The following is a 19,985-nucleotide window of genomic DNA, read 5'->3' as shown; positions in this document are numbered from 1 at the left end:
ACCAGAAATTTTGAGCACGTGTTCTGAGTAGATGATGGAACAAAGGGCAATGCTTGGCAAGGTTGAGGGAAGTAGAAGGGAAGACGATGGACAAGGTGAATGGATGGGATCAGATAGTAACTATTGGATATGAATGCTCCTGGAAGAGCTATGTGTTTAAACTTAAACTTAAAACTTTGAGCCCAAAGAGAGGTCAAGATGGTGAGCATTTCTTGGAGGTTCTCACTAGGGATATAAGATGGAATGACAGAATCTCTGGAGTGAAAAAGGAGACATAAATTAAGGGCATTTGCAGATTATCTTGTTCTGGTAGCAGAAAGTCCCCTGGAAGGAATAGAAATACTAATGGATAAATTAAAAGAATTTGGTGAGCTTGCTGGATTTAAAGCTGATAAGGAAAAAACTAAAATGTTGAGTAAAAATATACGGGTGGAAGAACAAAAAAAATTGATTGATAAAACTGGTTTTTCAAATTGAGAAGAAGGTAAAATACTAAGGTATTATTAACTCTAATATGAATTGTATGCTGTACCAGAATAATTGTGTTAAGGTATGGAATGAAATTTTGTTAGAGGAAAAGTGGAAATTATCACTGTTTAGTATCACTGTTTGGTATTTTATCAGTGATGAAAATGAATGTATTACCCAAAATGATGTTTCTATTTCAAACAATACCAGTATTGAAAAATGATGTATCTTTTAAATAATGGCAAAAGGATTGATCAAAGGTTTAAATGGCAAGGTAAAAAACTGAGAATAAATATAAGATTTTACAAGATGCAAAAGAAAGGGGAGGATTAGGAGTACCCACTCATAAATTGTACTTTGCTGCATGTTGTTTGGGGTAGATGAAGTGGATATATATATTTTTAATATTTCATTTTTAAAAGTGCTTTGAGAAAAAAGTAGAAATACAACAAAGAAAAAGCATGCTAATATGTCATTATAACAATGAACAATTACAATTCTATATATACTTATCTAATGCTAGTATTATTCAAACATGTATATATTTCTAATACATTCATCTAACTATCATGTTTTTTAACATATTGTATTTTGAATAAATGAATCCCATATTTCATTATACTTGTCCACACAAAGTCAACATCTATAGGCAATCCGCTCATAAGTGGCAAGTGCAATCAATCCATTGAATAATGTATGGAATAGCATTCCATACATTTAGCATTCCAATGCTGCAATATCAGTCTTTTGACCATAATAAGGGCATGGAAAACCATTTACATTGTCCCGTTGTCATGTACTAGGTATATAATTCAAAAGAATATTATCCTCTGAAAATTTTAGCTTTTGTCACACAATCATATTTATATAATCCACTGTTTTCTCCCAAATCTTAAAACTATTAATAAGATTAAAAATAAAAGGGAGTGAATATTGTTAAAAAATAAAAGAATGTTGGAATTGAACGATCAGTTTGGGTGGCATGGTTTCTTACAGTATGACAATGTGAAAGTGAATGTAGGCTTTAAAAATCATTAGCTGAGTAACACATTATTAAGAATACAGAATAAATATAAACCCAGACTATGTCCAAAGATATCATTATTGACATCCACACAAGAAGCTTTTCATAGAAGGGAAACAGCAGATAAAGAACAATGGTTAACATATGAGGATTTAGCACATGTCCTGTTATACTGTATTTTCTATAAGGACTCATGAACCCATTTAATAACTCCTCATCTGATAAAATATCCAGGGAATTCTGATCTTTTTTACATCCAGTTGTTGCTATCTGATCAGAATGATTTAGTTTCCCTGAACGTAGCTAAATTTTGTTATACTGTCTGCAAAATTAGGCAGATTTTGACTGCCCACTGATGATCCCACCAATCTTTAAATATATTATCATGTTCTGTTCACTTCATTTAATGTATTTTTAATGTATTTCATGTATTTTCATGTATTTTTATTTGTAATTCTGGTCTGTGACCGTAATAAAGATGATGATGATGATGATTTATTAATACAAGATAAGGGAGAAATTAAGATGAAGGCAAGAGAACAATTCGCAACAGAAGGACATTCTTTTCAATGCTTTTCTTATAACCAGACGAAAGAGAGGCTTAACATGGATAAAAGGACAATTGGAATTGAGAAGAAGAAAACTGAATTTGAATGATGATCATATAATAGCTAAAATGTACAAATTGTTACTACGATTTGAAACAGAGGATGAACAGGTTGAAGACTATGGTGAAATGGGCTGCAAACTTTAGTTATAACATAAGTAAAGATATATGGGAGCAAATGTGGGAAACTGGTGTTAAATTCACATTGTGTCATAATTTAAGAGAGAACTTTTATAAAATGATGTACTGATGGTATATCGCACCAGCTAAATTGTCTAAAACAGTGTTCCTCAACCTTTGCAACTTTAAGATATGTGGACTTCAACTCCCAGAATTCCCCAGGTGGCTGGGGAATTCTGGGAGTTGAAGTCCACATATCTTAAAGTTGCAAAGGTTGAGGAACACTGGTCTAAAGCATATAAAGGAATACCAAATAAGTGTTGGAAGTGTGAAAAGCCAGAGGGGACCTGTGAAAAAGCAAAGACATTTTGGTGCAAATCCATCCAATGATGCAAAAGATATTGCGCATTAATATTACAAGGAAACCAGAATTGTTTCTATTGGGTTTTATGGATATTGAACTAGAAAAGAAGATCAATATTATATATGGTAACTGCAGCAACATTACTGTATGCATAAATTTGGAAGAATAATGAAATACCCAAGTGGAAGATAAGACTATAAAACTGATGGAACTTGTGGAAATAGGGAAGCTGACCAGTTAGGTCAGGGAAAAAAACAAGAAAGACCTTTTTGAAAGACTGGAAACCTTATATGAGCTTTTTGTTGACAGAAGAAAAGATTTGAATTGATGATTTATGGATCTGGGGACTAAAAAGGGTTAAAAGGGAAAGGGATGGGAATTACAAAGTAAGAGGAAGAAAAAAGAAAAAAAGGGAGGGGGAAGAGTCAGATACTAACTACCCGATAGAAAGAAAGGCAGAATTCTGTATTTTCTTTTTTTTCTTTCCCCCTTTTCTCTTTTTCTTTTTTCTTGCCTTTTCTTTGATTCTTTATACTTTTATTTTATTTAAAAAATTTAAAACATTAGATGGTGAGCATTTCTGTATCCTGGATCAAACCTTACTCAGCATCATTTAACTCGTCTTCTCCTCAACACTTCTCTTTCTTCTTAAAGAAACGGATGCAGACAGTACCCATTTCTCCAGAGGGGCCGTCTGGGTGAATGCCAAGAGGGGCCACTATAGCTCCTGTATCGATGGTAACCAGACCAGTGGCTTATTTCTGGCACACCAACGGTATAGCAGAAGGTGTTCAACTAGGACTGGGAAGACACAGGTTCAAGTCCATCTTTAGCCATGGAAGCTCACTGGGTAACTTTGAGCCACACTGAGCTTTTGGAAGAAATCTAACAGAAAAAAATTACTAAAGGTGGCTTCGAGAAGAAGAACTGACTTGGTGAGGACCATCAGGCAAAATATGAAACTGATTAGGCCAGATTCATCCTCTCTCTGACTCTAATCAACAGCTATCCTCAAAAGTAAAATATGTGAGCTCACAGCCTTCCCAATAAATCAACTGAAATTGTGGTGGATGAATCTACTTCTCAGACTGACCTAGAAAACACAAGGTAATACTTAGATTTACTGTGTATAGTTGTGAATTTAGGCACTGCCTGGCTGCCAAGAAAATCCATATATTTTCATGCCTGCAAGATGCCTTTCAGAAGAAACAAAACAAAACTCTTTTTTTCTTAGCAGTCGGGGTCTAGCATGACAGTTCAATTCCCAGAGATGAGAAAGGTCTAGAGATTAGCTTTTTCCCTCTTGGTCCATGCATTACTCATTGACATTCCACCTGCTTTGGAACAACAGGATAATGAAATCAGGAGGACCAGCAATGACATGAGTATGCCTCGACACACAATGCCTCGACACACAATGCAAGTGCCACAACCTCTGAGCCAGTGAAGGCATGGCAAGCTGATCTCAGCTCCTTTGTCCCTCTTCACCCATGAAACCCTACAAGCCCCAGGGGTTCAGCACCCTCCACCTGTGCTACATACTGTAAATACACACAGGGTCGTGGTCTCCCATAGCTGCCTTTTCCCAAAATGATGGAAACTCCAGAGCCTGCTGTCAAGACTGTTTGGAAACTTTAACCAATACAAAAATCAGTACCTCAAAGGCCGAGTGGAATTTATAAAAAAATATTTCAAATATGCCGCAAAATATATGTAAACCTGAAAAGAGAAATATCCATTAAATCATGAGATCACGTGCTTCTGATAACATTAAAAAAAATCTCAAAATTAAAATGTCTTTGGGGCAGGGTTACATTTTTCTTCTCTAATACAGCAGATTACCAGCCAAATTTAGCTACTTTTGGCCTATTCGTATCCAGGCTGGACAGTGAAAAAGGAAACGATGCTTTGGAAGAAAGTTAGTAAAACGCTTGTGTCTTCGGAGAGAGGGAACAAAAGTCAAGGTGGGAGCTGTGACGATGCATTGGAAGCTGTCACAGGTGTGTGGCATTTAAAAAATGAATGGGAATTTGATTGCATGGTTCCATCAGACACCTTGACATTTTTTCATACCCCCCCCCCCGAAAAACACTCAGTTACTGCATTCACATAATTTTCTCTGTGTTTTGAAGCCAGTCACCATCCCTGCCGATGCCCCTGAGCTAAGGCATGCTAACAGTTTCATCTCACTCTCTGTTCTGGTGTGTCTGTCTTCCAAAAGGATGGAATTATCAGGTTCAGCCCAAGAAACTCCACGAGACAGTTCTGGAATTGCTCAGTTACTTCAGTAGCTTACACCTGCTAGACAGAATCTCGCCAGACTAACTCTAACTCCCAAAGTCTGCAACTAAACACTACAAATTCCTTAGGGTGGTGCCAGTCTCATCCTCTTTGCTTTCACACAATCAGGCTGCGAGCTGAGGAGATGCTTCTCCCCATGGCCTTGAACCTCCTCGTCCAAGTCCTCCATCACAGGAATATAGTGATTGCTTTATGGTCTCATTGCTTTACCTTTCCAAGATCAACTATCTCCCTGCCTATTGCTTCTGCTAATACAACAGCATGTCTCTCCTAAGCTGAGCTACGAATATAGGTATAACTAAATTCTCCAAAGAGTTAATCAAGGGCTCTAGATAAGTCTAGCTGGCAACTTCTCACAGCTGATGTCACCTTGATCTTCTTTCTGGTGTCATTGGTTCCTCTCCTTCCTCTGGAATAATGCACTGGGTGGACAGATTGCACATCACATTGTTCTCCTCTTTGCACAGCAATTTCTTTTTGGAAATCTTAAATCATTCTGAAATTGGCATCACTTTAGCAGTTCACCGCTGCCTGGTGTCAACTTTGCTTGCTAGCTATTTCTCCGTTTCCCCCTTGGAGTCCATCTCTGCTAGCTTTCACTTCCTGCCAGCTTCTTAGCCTATTTCAACTTTCTCTCCCCATCAGAGACTCTGTGCATATGAAAATCCTTAATCTCAGGTATTCCCAGCCTCATATTATCACAAGTATAATTTTATATGGCAGATGGTGCTTATTTTTTCTATTCTGTCACTGTAGACCTGACCAGTCACAAACATCAATTTATGAAAAGGCTTTCTGCTCCTGCTTCACCCCCCACGCAAGCTGTTGACCACCGTCTTTGTTTCATCCTTTTAATCTGGGCAGATGGACACTGTTCAAATCAAAGCTTTGGACTGCAGTCACCCACCCTTTTAATTTCCTAATAATGCTTCTGAGATATAGGGTGACCGAGAAGTGTTTTGGAAATCAAGATGATGCTTGATTTCTTGAGTCCTTGGCTTTGTCGCATGATCACTTCTCATTTGTCACAACTTTGGCAGATCTCAAAAAAGCTTTAGATGGGAGCTTCTGACCTGCTGGAAGGGCTGCAAGAGACTGCCTAATGAAGTCACCCGAAGTGGCAGGGCTAATTTTTGTTTCTTCTGTCTTGTTCATGTGTGTGTGGTTGTATTAGGAGTGGGAATGGGAATGGAGGCTGCTGCAAGTTAAAAACAGCAATTTGCAGCTGGTTTATATATTAGAGGGTAAAATGAGAGTAGCTGACTTCCTTCTCCACCCTTAACCCCCTAAGAAGACAAACATGTAACTTGCCCCTTCCATGATATCAGTGTGTTATCCGCAATCATCCCAAAGGTCTGGGTGGCCCCGACCCTTCAGTTGTAGCCCATCTCTCAAACCTGCCTCCTTGGATAACATGGTGCTGCTCAGAAGTAAGGGTTGCATGGAAACAGAACTCTGGCATCTTGGAAGGCCAGGGTAAAGGAGCCTTCCAGGGAAGACCCACTTCTTAGAAAGACTTTTTCCTTTTCAATGAAACTGGTGAGTAAACATCTTTTTAAATTGTACCTTGCTAAATAAGTGGTCCCCTGTGTGTGAGGGGACAGGAAAACTGCTGGTAGGGAAAAGGTTATATCCAATACATGTCGTACACACGCAAACACACACACAATGAGAGCAGGAGGGAGAAAGAGAATGAAGGTGAGTGATTTGATATTGATTCCCTACAGGCAATCTTGTTCATTTCGTGTCCTGGAAGGATGCTTAATCTTTATTAAAAAATAAATAGATTCAATTATCAGAGAATTGCAGAAATGCAGCAGTATATTTACTGCAAGTCAATCAAAAGTAATTACTTTGGTTAAATGTCTATTTGGAGGCTTTTTAGGAATGTGTTAGATGTGTTTCTTTTTGTCAGGGGCAGAAGGAGGTTGGGTGGAAATTGGATTATGTCAACAGAAGAGAGAGCCATGTGCTGGTTCAGGCAACTCTGACTCTTTTCCACGTGTGTGTGTGTGTGTGTGTGTGTGTGTGAGAGAGAGAGAGAGAGAGAGAGAGAGAGAGAGAGAGAGAGAGACCATGCTTAAGTTCTTTAGCCTAGCAAACACCTTTGGTTTCGCTGATCATTTTGCTTCCTGGTGGAAGAGGACTTAACTGGCCACTAAACCTAGGAAGCCTCTGTGGTCTATTTTGCCTGGTATTGCAGAGATGATGACTCCCATTTTTTTTAGGTACTGTAGGAATCTTAGAGCACAGCATAGGTGTTGTCAACGCTCGAGGTGGTCACATCAATTTCCTCAGAAGAGGACCAAACAAAAACCCTAACAACCTCAAAACAAGGAAACCAAACCTACCCCACTATACCTGGGCTGAAAAAATCCAGATGTTCAGTAGGTGGCCCCAAAGATGTGGTAGCCTTAACTAAGCACAGGGCCAGCAGTAAAACACCAGGGGCAGACCCTACTAATAAAGAAGACTGCCTTACAACTGGAGGCAAGGATTCCCCCCACCTCAGCCCTCAGGAACTTTGGTGGCAACAGGTAGACAGCCAGCAGGGGAATATTGGAAGAATTACTCAGAAACTGAGGCCACTTAAGCTTCAGCTGCACCTGGATGGGAAGTGCAGAAGACAAGTATATAAGGCTGCCTCAAAAAGCAATTGTCTTGCCCCAACTATTTTAGTGTTGCCTTCTGGCTGAAGTTGTGAGTCTCATGTCTGCTTTTGTGAGTTTCTTGGTCTCTGTACTGGACTTGGTGACTGGTCTCATTCTTTGAGTCATGGTGCTGGCTGTGGATTTCTGGCTTGGACATTGAGGCTGGTCAAACTTGAAGATTGCTCCTCCCTGGCCCTTGCAACTCTGGTGAAAGGCTGTCTCCTTTGTGACTTTGTGCCAAAGTAACAAGAGTTTGTGGACTTGGTTTTTGACTGCTTTGTGTATTCTGTAGTGGAGCCTTGTTAGGGTGTGAAGGTGCTCTTACAAAATGCTAGCAAGGAGTGTGGCCAATGACAATACTCCCATTTACCAGAAGGCAGAGAGGTCGCTCCTCCCTGCCATCCATTCTAGCCCACCTGGGCTGGGGGGCAGTAAAGTGATGTCAAGTGGGGCTGCTGATATGGTCCCCACATGACTGTGGAACTAACTAAAGATTTAACCCATTTCTCTCACTTCTACCCCACAAGGTTGTTATGAGGATACAATTTTGGAGGATGCCATGAGCTCTCACAGAAAGGGTGGGGGAATGAAGGATGAAGGAATGAATATATGTTCAGCTTACCTCCCAAACACCATCATATCTTCTAAGAATATTTTCTGTGTGGCTTGCATGAGGCATTTTGAGAAATACAGATACAGCAATGCTGGAATTTTCAGCATCTTTGGGTCCTGTTGATTCATAACTCCTTTGAAGTATATGTGATGTAGACAGCCTGGGGTGTGTCACACCAGATGTCAACAAACATACTAGTACCTACAAACGCCATCTTGCCTGTCCTTGGCCTTGCTTGAACAACCTCCCTATGTTGCTGATGCCAGTAGCTATTGGAGGAGGGACATCTCCCAAGCTTCCATGTCCAGTTTCTCTGAATTGAAGCATCTTGCTGCAAATCTGCTTTCTTGAGCATCAGAAGACAGCTTTTTCCAGTTCTCCTGGGAAATACCTGAGATTGGACCATAGAACCTAAGTTCTGCACCTGAGGGATGGCCTCTCTTTGTTTCTTTCTGCAGCTCCCACCTGTTGCCAGAGCTGAGGGTGGGGGGTGTAGCAGCCAAATCTCCACTTGATGTTCCTTCTAGCATGAGTTTGAATTCATCATAGACTTGACTTGTGAAACTCAGAGATAAAATCATTTCTTCTCTTTCACAGGCATCATGTTCTGTTCCTAAAGGTAGGCAATGTAGGGTGGTCTTCCTTTCTAGACAGGATGAGAGGTTGTGGGGAGCAAAATAGCTGGGCAAGAAGAAAAATCAACTGGTTACTTTATGGACTGTTCCATGTACTTAGCAGCAATACAAAAGCCATTTACCATTGTCATATTCCAGTGTAGACTAGCACCAATCTAGATTTCTGGGGGTCTCCCACCCAAGTACTAACCAAATTAGATTCTGCATAGCTTTTTAGAGAACAGCCAAGATCAGCAAGGAATTGCCTGCCACCTGCTGAGACAAAATAAATATTAAAAAATCTTTCACACCAGCTTGATTCTTGGTGATTTGATGTAGTTTTCTTAGCAACGGTATAAAAGTCACTTATAATTCATTGCTTTCTTCTGGGATGCCTCCCCACCCAACTATTCACCAGGTCTCACCCTGTTTAGGTGCTTGAGATCAGCAAGTTTGGCTGCTGAGAAAGCTGAATGGTAAGTTAGTAGAAGCTATCGTACATATTAATGTGACAGTAGGCTTAGAAGTAAAGAAGATTTGACCTACTGGAGTAAAATCTTGATGCTGAAGCTTTATAGAGGCACAGATGGGGTTGGCTGTCTGTGATCGCCTGATTCCTTGGGATGCTATTGCTCCAGATTTAATTTCCTAAATGAGCTACCAACCATTATTTCCTCCAACCTTAATTTCCATCAATAAGGAATTGATAAGAGAATCCACAGAGCACCTGGACAGAAGCTTACAAAAAATGTGATGCCCAGCCCAGATCACATATGCTGCCCTGTCTTATCTGTGTAATCAGCAATTATGAGTTCCTTACAGAGAAGCTGCAGGATTTCCACCAGTTGCCTGCTCTTCTTCACACGCATTGGGGTATATTAATTTTTTCAGGTGATGATGTCCATTTGGCTATCGCAGCAGCTTGTTAATACCCTGAAATGAATACTATCATTTGCTTAGCAGATGGAGAATTAGCGGGATCAGCCTGTAATACATCCTTGCCTGATGTGCTGCTAGGATGAGTCAGCCACGCGCCACTGGTTAAGACACTGTTCATTTTTCATTTTCACCACCTCGCCTCCATTTTGCCACTAATCTAGTTCTCTGCCAATGCTCTGATCCTTGACAGCGGGAAGTCCCTCTCTTGCCTATAAATGAGATATTATGCCAATAGATCACCACTTGGAATGGAAAGTTGTAATTACTGCAAGGTATTCCATTGGGAATCTGGAAATAAACTCCCTTGGCCCACCGCCACCACCAGAGTTGTCTTCTCTTTGCAGCCATCAAATTCTTCAATCTCTTCTGCAGAAGAAGAGCTTCCTGGGGGGTTTTAGGGACACCACTGTTGTGCCTACAGGCTTGAAATGCTTTAACACAGGGTTCCTCAACCTTGGCAACTTTAAGATGGGTGGACTTCAACTCCCAGAATTCCCCAGCCAGCCTTGCTGGGTGGGGAATTCTGGGAGTTGAAGTCCACCCGTCTTAAAGCTGCCAGGGTTGAGGAACCCTGCTTTAACACATTCAACTGAAGTGCAAATTGAAATATGAGTGTTGAACTTTGAGCTGTTATCAGAAATAATGGAGAGTAACATAAATTATTCCTTCAGTCAGTAAGGATGATGGTTAATGATGATTTTGCTGTGCTTTCTCCCTTTAGTGATGTGTGTCTATTGAGAAAAGACCAACAGGAAATTAAGGGGACTGATGATTGCATTGAAATATATAGGATCCCTTTTTTTCTATTAGTGGCTGAATAACATTTTTCTTTCTCTTACTCCCTCCAGCCACGAGCAGTGAGTTTTGATTTCTCTCTCTGCCTCTCCTTTCTTCCATCATGTGAAAGGCCAGAATCCCCGAGGAAACTGTCTTCGTTGCGATGATTGTTAGTGTCATTTTTTTCTTCCGCAGTTGTTTTGGGCCAGCTTTATTCTTGGCTATTTATTTATGTATTTATTTAGCAAATGTATATGGCTGTCCATCTTAAATACATAACTCAGGGTAGCGAACGATTGATTTGCAACAAATAAAAACTCATAACCAAAGTTAAAAATACTATAATCCAATACAAAGAAAAAAACAGATGCACCATACAATCAATTCACAAAGCTGGCACACAAAACCGATGTTGGGTTCCCCTACCATCATGGTCCTAATGCCTAGGATAAAGAGGGGTGGGACCCTCCAAATTTCAGGATGTCCAAGAAATTCTGATCTAAAAAGTGGGCAGGGGGAAACTACTGATAACTATTTTACTTCCCAGATCTCCTGGAAATGTGCAATATAGGATTGGATCCTTAAGGAGAACTTTAGTAGAAACTAAGCTGGAAGGCTTTAGTCTGAAGGAGAAACCATGTTCAAAGTGACAAGAACTGCAAGATGGTGGGTGCAGCTATGCTATTCCTACTGCCACCGCCCTTCACATCTAGAAATCTAGAAATCTAGAAACGGGCATGTAGTAAACAAGGAGGTCTCTACTATTAGGCAAAGTGAATAAATCTCCTCCTTGGGTGGAAGATACTTTGTGGTTGCCGAGACAACCTCTCAGCAGATCTTCCTGGAATGTTTGGCCTGGTTCTTTCTGAGTGAGATTTTTTAACATGGCCTTCTGAACTTTACTGCCAAATTTCCGGAAAGAGAAAATGATTTTTTCCCCACATTTCTTCGGGGAAGGAGAATCATATCTCCCTTGGCATTGGATGTACATGTAGTCAAGGAGGCTGGGAAGAAGATGAGAAGAGGAAAGAAAGGACACACAAGGGTGTAGTAAATGTAAGAACACAACTCCAGCCACAAGGAGTTCTCCTTTGGATTTTTGTTCTTTTTTGAAGGAAAGCTCAAAAGCCATTTCTATTTCATCATCTTGAATGAGAACTGGTAGGGGGAACCCCCCCCCCCCCGGCCTGGCTGTATATGAAGTTGCAATGGTTCCTTGGCCACGCTGGTTGGAACAGCTGCCAGCTGTTTCCCCCGTGAATGCGGAGAAGAAAGTGTTGGAGCCTAAGTAACCCATATTTTGGCATCGTTTCAAATCTGACAAGAAAATGAGTGGCCAAACTTGCTGCTAATGTAGTGTATGTGTGTGGTTTTCCAGTTCATTTCAAGGAGGGGCTATGCAGCAGAACTTCCAGAACAATCATCTGCCACTCTTGTGTGGTCTCTTTTGTGTGGTCTCAAAGCAGAGTTGGTTCAAAACTGCTGCGCCCTGACTAAATTGTTGGAGGAAGCCATGACAAATGTCCATGTGTGCAAAACAAGATGTTTTCATCACCCACAACCCATCCTGTATTGTATGCAGAATGTGGAAGAGAGACCCATAAATGAACTTTTTAACAATCCAGCAGAGAAAACATAATCAAATATGAAGGGGATGCAACATAGGAATGTATAGTCTTGCCATGCTTTTTCCCTGACAATTTTGAAGCCATTCCCCTAGCCTAATAACAAGCCCACTATGTTAATCAGAACATTCAAGGCCCAAAATTGAGAAAACATGGATGGTTGGATGCTAAAAAGATCTGGGATAGTGGTTGCGAGCCACTAAGGGAATGTGATCAAAACACATTTGTCAGGAGCACCGGAATATATTCCAAAGTAACGTAATCAGAAGCAAAGCATGAGGAGATGAAGATGGAAATGGTGCCCGGGGCCACCAGGCATCCTCAAGCCAATCAGTGGCTTTGTCCCAGGGACTGCAGAGTTTGAATTAGAAACCGTGACTCCCGTTGATGATCCTCGCAAATCTACTAGTGTTGGCCAATACCCTTGAGTGGAAACTGACACGAGAGGAACTGAGTAATGCCACGACGAGTTTGAGATTGTGCAAACACTTAAGGTTGGGTTGGAAGAATGCCTTGAACCTGGTTACTGGATTTTTCTATTTTCTATCTTCTGTATGAGGAAGTTTCTTTTTGGCTAAATAGCAAATTAACAGGACAATATACATTTCCATAAAGGAAACTGACCATTTGTCTTTATTTATGGACTTGCTTTTTCATTGCATTATTTCTTATTTATTTTTCATGGAAAAGAGAGATGAGGGTGTACAAATCAGAATTATTCACTTGTGATATCTTTAGTCTGGTAGAAATAAATGTAATCTTGAATACAGCAACATCTGTTTTTAATACAATCTACTCTTAATACCCTGTTCAGAAGTCGCTCTGATTTTGGGTGGAGAACTACTTGAAGTTGGGTAGGGGTGGGGAATGGGGACAAAACTAGCCCTTTGGTTTGGCAGCCATGATGATCTCAGGGTTTATGATCTCAGCTTGATGAACAAATTGAAAAAATATCCCAGAATAAGGCAATAGCAAAGCACTTCTGTACTGATGCTAAGAAAGCAATATGGATACTTCCGAGAAGTCATTTGCCCAGTTAGTTAACCTTGACTAATCTCAAAAAACTGAAGAGGGCCACACTTGCTTAGTATTAGGCCATAAAGAAATCCCACTACACATTTCATAGAAAACATAATCCATGAGCCATGATCCAACAACATAAAAATTAGCATTCATCAACCTGATGCATTCCAGATATGTTGGGATTACAGCTTCCAGAATCCCCAGCCAACATGGCCAAGAGAAAATTCTGGCTGGCTAGATTGGGGAGTCAAACATTCTGGAAGAAAATAATAGCAATACCTCATGAACCAAAGTATTGTAATGCACTTCGACATGGCAAGATCCACCAGAAACTAAAAACGAAAACTGTTTTTTTTAAATATGATTTTTATTGAAGAAAACTTTAACAAGATGAAAGCAATACAAATATTAGAAACGAAACAAAGAAAATAAAGAAGAATAGTGAATAAGTAAGAAAATAAATAGTGAATAAGAAAGAAAATAGAAAAAGAAAGAAGAAAAGATTATAAGGAAGCAGCTTCAGATCTTTTTGACAGCATTTATATTTTACCCTTTTATCGCATAATTTCATTCATCCATAAGTGACCCTTTCTAATTGTTAAACCCATAAATCACAAGCTCATTTTTTTCTTTTTTCAGCAAAGTCCATAAGGGGTTTCCAGTCACTAATAAATGTAATAGTTGATCTTTCTCTAAGCAAACAAGTTAATTTTGCTATCTCTGCTAGTTCTATCATTTTTACCAACTGTTCCTCCATTGTGGGTATTTCAGAGTCTTTCCATTTTTGGGCATATAGCAGTGATCATATATAAAAATAGTCCTTTTCCTAATGTCTGCCCATTAATGTTTCTCCATTAATCCCAAATACCAAAAGTACTGGTTTCAGTTGAATCTTAGTCTTTAAAATTCTTTGTATCAGTGTATGTATTTAAATGTATTTAAATTTTCTGGCTTTTTTACAAGCCCATCAGGCATGATAAAATGATCCTTTGTGTTGCCCATATTTCCAACATAAATTTGAAGTACCTGTATATATTCTGGCTAATTTTTCTGGAGTGCATCATTTTATAGAAATTCTCTTTTAAGTTATAATGTGAATTTCAATCCTTTCAACGATGTGTTTTCCCACTGTTCCAACAATATGTTCAAGATTCTCAGCCTATTTTATCATACACTCTTTCACTTGTTCACCCTCCATTTCAAATTTCAGCAAGAGTTTATGTCTTTTGGCAATTGTATGTATGTCTTTTGTACATAGTTCAGCTTCAAAGTCTGTCTTCTGTTGCTCAATTCCAAATGTCCTGTTATCTGCCTTGAATCTACTTTTCTTTTAACTGTGCATACAAAAAACATTGAAAACTAAAACTCTCTGCAGCCAGTTGCTCTCTAGATTTCATCTCATATTCTCCATGTTCTTGTTCTAACAACTCTCCATAAGTTAACTATTTCTCTTTATCTGCTGCTTCTTTCCTATAAAGTGCTTCTTGTGCTGAGACTCATAAAGGCATTTTTGGGCACAATTTGGGTTTATATCTATTCCATATTCTCAATATGGCACTTCTGACATAGTGACTTTTGAAATCTACATTAATCTTAACTTTATCGTACCATAGAAAACCATGCCATCCAAACTTCGGATAATGCATTTCCAGTTCTAAAATTCTTTTATTTCTCAGCAGCACCAAACCAAACCAAACCAAACCAAACCGCTGGCTGCAAAATACAGCTTTAAATCAGGCAACCCCAATCCTCCTTGTTCCTTTGCATCTTGGAGGACTTATATTTAACCCTTGGCTTTTTCCTTTGCTATACAAACTTAGATATACCTTTCTGCCATTGCTTAAACGGTACATCTGTTGTCAAAATAGGCATTGTTTGAAACAAAAACATTCTAGGCAGTACATTCATTTTTATAACCAAGATTCTCTTCAACAATGACAATTGTAGTTTCTCCCATCTTAACATTAATCTTTAATTCCGTGTCTTAACATAATTGTTCTGAAATAACATACAATTCATACTAATCATAGTAATACCCAACTATTTTACTTTTTGCTCAGTCTTAAAACCAGTTTTTTTCTGACAGTTTCATTTGGTTTTCCTTTTTCATGTTTTTGTTAACATCTTCATCTTTTGGATGTTCATTTTAAAACCAACTAAATACACCAAAATCCTTAAGTTTTTCTATTAATGTTTCTATTCCTTCCAAAGGGTCTTCCAAAATTATCACCCAACTGTTAGCAAATGCATGTAATTTATATGTTATTCTCTGTTATTCTCTGATTTGCTTGAGTCTTAGTACTTCTGTGAGAAAAACAAATGGGATGGCCTTGGTCTTCAGTGTTCATTGGCCTTAAACAATGTTTCTCTCATTGTCTGGCAACAGATATCCCCTCTCTCCCTGAAGGTCATCCTCTTGACTGTCTACAGATACATATAAAATTCCATTTGCTCTGGGAATCTTTTTGGATTTTTTTTTTAATGTAAGAACGATAAAAGAGACCACTTCTTTATATGGAAGACTTCATATGGACTTTATATGGAAGCTCAGGACTCAATAGGCAAAGAACTTCCTGGCACTGAGAAGGAGGCTGAAGAAGGGAAATGTGGTATAGTTTCAATATTAAACTAAAACCAAAAGGAATCACATTTACGTCAAACTAAAGTGAATTTTTAATAAACTCAAAACATGTAGAGCTGAGAAGAAATGCATATAAAACAAAGCCATATTACTTTCTTGAAACAAAGGAAATTAGGCCAGGAATATACAGCATTGGGAAAGACAAAGACAAATGAAAGAGCAATTTATTTCAAATCACCTTCCTGGGAAGTACTAGAATAATCAAAAGACAAAGAAGGAAGGATTTCAATCCTGAAATTAAGACAAGAAGGTAAAATTTTAACACTGGCAGTTTCCCAGTATATTGTTATATTGGCTTTGGCCATTGCTTGGAATTTAAAGAATCCAGAAGCAAGAGACTACAGTTTTTTTTAGCAAGACACCAAAGAATTGGAATGTGTTGGTTGTCTAAGGCTCTCCCCACATTCTATCAAAGAAGTGCACCTTGCTCAATGACACACACAGACTGCGCTCCAGTTCTAAAATCCTGGTTTCAAGGAGAAAAAAAATTAGCTTTGTTGGAAGATGAATGAAATGCATCTTCAATTCAAGAAAGCATACTGCAGAAATGCAAAAAAGAATTAAAATAAATTGAATTCCAGGGATGTCAGAGACAGCTAATATGGGAGATTAGTAGTAAACCTTATAGAAGAGGATTCTTAATAAGTCTTGTAGCAAATTTTTAAAAAATCACAATTAGAAGAGAACATGAAGGAATTGAAACAGATGAATAAAACCAATCCAGATTGACAAGCGCCAAAAGAATGAAAGGGAAACACAAATTAGATTTAGTGGAAATGGCAGAATTTCACAAGAAGATAAAATATGTTAAACAAAAGCAGTCTGAAAATGCAAACCAACCAGAGAAACATCTGGCATATCAGAAAAGGAGAAAGAAGAAAGAAAGAAGAAGGAAAGGATAATAGCAATAAAGGAAACAAACTATTGTATACAAAATTAAAAATAGCAGAATGCTCCTATGTTATAATAAGGAACCAGTGGAAGAACATAGGTGAAATTTAAACAAAAATAATGCCAAAGACTTGGGAAGGGGCATATATAATGTTAATACACAAATAATGGAATGTTCAGAAGAAACCCATTATATAGACCAGTTTCTTTAGAGAATATCAATGACAATTCACTACAAAGTATGTGAAAGTGCATTTGTGAAATTATAAACACAGATCAGACCGGTTACATACCAAAAGGGAAGATGAAAGGTAACAGTAGATTTATAATAAAGCCCCAAAATTTGACGACATTAAGAAAAGAAGGTGAAAATAATATTGCTACCCGCAGAAAAAGCCTTTGACAGTTTGAATTGACTTTTTGATTAGATGTCTTAAACAAAATGGATCCTTGAGAAGAATTCAAAACTTTGCAATAGTAGCCCATGTCACAAAAGGGAATCCATCACATGTGGAAACAAGGGGAAAGAATAGTTAGCAATACAATGACAGTTCAGAATTCTGAAATAAATTTAATTTACTACAGCATATTAGAGAGCCGTCCTCTAAGCAAAGCCTTACTATTCTACACAGGATTGAATAATGAATTCCACTATAACCAATCAAGTTTCCCAGTAAGTAGAAGAGCAGCACTGCAAAATGGCTATCCCTAATGAGGAGAATCTGGAAACTTTTCACTAATTTATCCTTCGCTTAAGAGAGGTCAAAACACCAAATCAGTTATGCATTAATACTGCATATCACAAAATGGAGTCCATTGCATCAGTGCAAAGAAGGGGAAACATGGCAACAGTGGTGAATCAGCACTCCAGAATTGTGATTTGGTGTTTGTTAAATATCTAATTTTCTACATGATAGAGAAGCATCCTCCTGGCAAAGCCAGTTATGTGTTATATATCAGATATGGAATTACTCTGTCACCAATCAAACTACAAAATGGCTACTGATCCATGCAATCCCTAGTAAGGAGAATATGAAAATGAAATTCCTTTCAGTAAACTTTAGAAGGGACAAAATATTAAGTCAGAGAAACTTAACAGAACCATGGTTAAGGAAAAGGGTGGTTGATCCATGTTGTCCCTAGCAAGGAGAACCTGAAAATGAATGTTTCAGTGATCTCTATTTCACCTGGAGAGAACAAAATGCCAAATCAGAGAAATTTTGAAGCATCAATGCTGCAAGTAACAAAATGCAGCCTGTGACAAAGAAGGGGAAGCAAAACAATGGCAGCCAGTGGGAAATCCAACTGCCGTTCAGAATGCTAGGTTAGCAGGCTGCCTATGCTGGTCAGTGAAGGTAAGCGACTGGGTTTACTGGGCCTCGGGTTCCTGACTGATGCTTCTCTCCATCACCACCCAGGGTCAGCTCAGCTTGCTGCAAATGTGCACTGTAAGCAAGTCATATGCATTGGGGGGCATCTCATAGGTTTGGTAGCGAATGCAGCTCACGTGTGTAAGGGGGTGTGATGGAATGGACTTATGAAGGCCAGGCTCAGGGAGATAAGCATGTTCTTAGCCCCCAACAGGAGCGTGGGAAGTTCAAGAAGATGAGGCTGGCACCTCCCTAAGGAATTCACGGTGTTGTGGCTGGCTGGCTTGGGAACTTGGGTTGAGTCTGGGGAGATTCTGTCCTGAGGTGGAAGCTAATAAATGCAACAGAACTGTATTTACATTGTCTCGTGGAGTTCTTTGGGCTGAGCCTGACATCAATCTCACCAGACTCAACCCAAGTTCCCAAGCCAGCCAGCCACAACACCGTGAATTCCTTAGGGAGGTGCCAGCCTCATCTTCTTGAACTTCCCACGCTCCTGTTGGGGGCTAAGAACATGCTTATCTCCCTGAGCCTGGCCTTCATAAGTCCATTCCATCACAGGGGGATACCCTTTACCACCACATTACCAATACAGATTAGGTATGGAACGTAAAACTATGTGAATATATACCCTGTATGCTTTTCCCCTCTTTTTTTAAGCTTTCTTTTCTTTTTTCTTTTATAATTTTGTGTATTCTTTCTCTTTGTATTTGGTTAATAAAAAATGGGAGGAAAAAATAGGAAAAAAATAGACATGAAAATAATAGCAGCCCCACATACGGTTGCCAAGAAAATGGCATAGTTTTGTCTATGTAGTCACAAGGGATTCAACTGGCCTTGAAATGCTGAAGGGGAGTGGAAAGGAAAAATGCCATTTTACAATACCAGATTACTCCCACTAAATTTCTGTGCAATTAAAAAACTCTGGGTTTTTTTGTTGAACCACCACTGTAGAATTCATCCTTTCTTTTTCACTCCCATTTAATAAACATCCTTTTTATTAATAATTGGATAGCCCGTTAATTCCACTTATTCAAATCATTGTTCCATCAGTTGATCAATACAGTTGTAATTAGATTAACAAATACTGAGTGACTGATGGATACAGGAAATATAGTTTAATCAATTAAAAAGGGTGCTGAATAATGTAGCTGCTTCTATACCTATTACAGGGATGAAATGGGGGTCTAGCATTGTAAAACTGATGCTAAGCTTTTTAAAAAAATTCATAAAAGCTGAACGCCCTATGAATGTAAAATCTATAACAAAAAATGGTATTCTTGTCAAGAAATGCCATTTAGACTAAGCTCAGCCTCCCCAAACCTGGGTGATGGGTAGGAATTAAGCAGGATGCCACCACAGATCCTGATGAGAATTAATTTGGGTTCTGTGGGATGAAGTCCAGAAGCATTTAATTCTTCCATTAAAAAAACAAAACAAAATCCTATGCTGGGGTGGTTTGAGGTTTCACTTATTTCCTAAATGTTATGAAGAAGTCTTCTATAGAAGGCCAATGTGGTATAATGGTTCTGGAGTGGAGAGAATCCTAGAATGACTGTGGTCAACAGGTACACAACAAAGCTGGTCACTCTGCCTTTGAAGATGCAAGCCACAGCTGCTGATGAAACATCAGGACTAAAGAAAACTAGACTAACAACATTCAGCCCAAAAGCTCCTCATCACTGCTTCTCAGATCCTAGGGTTGGAAGGTCCAAGTCCAACCCCCTGCCCAGGGCAGGAATTCTCAGCTTATTCCAGACAGCCTTGCTCGAAAATGATGGAGCTCCTATGACTTAGCAAACAAATGTGGTTACTTGAGGATGGAGGAAGCTGAATCAGGCGGACGCAAGATATATTTGCTGAATAGTTTCCTGCAGAGATGGACTTAGATTCCCCTTTCTTTGGATGGTTTAGTTTAGGGGTGAAGGACCTGTGGTTTCCCAGTTGCTGTTGAATG

This window comes from Python bivittatus, unplaced genomic scaffold (assembly GCF_059951505.1).
Source record: "Python bivittatus isolate LINGU-HERP-01145 unplaced genomic scaffold, Pbiv_v1 ctg000390_np1212, whole genome shotgun sequence".
Lineage (NCBI taxonomy): Eukaryota > Metazoa > Chordata > Lepidosauria > Squamata > Pythonidae > Python > Python bivittatus.
Note: the sequence above shows the minus strand (reverse complement) of the source record.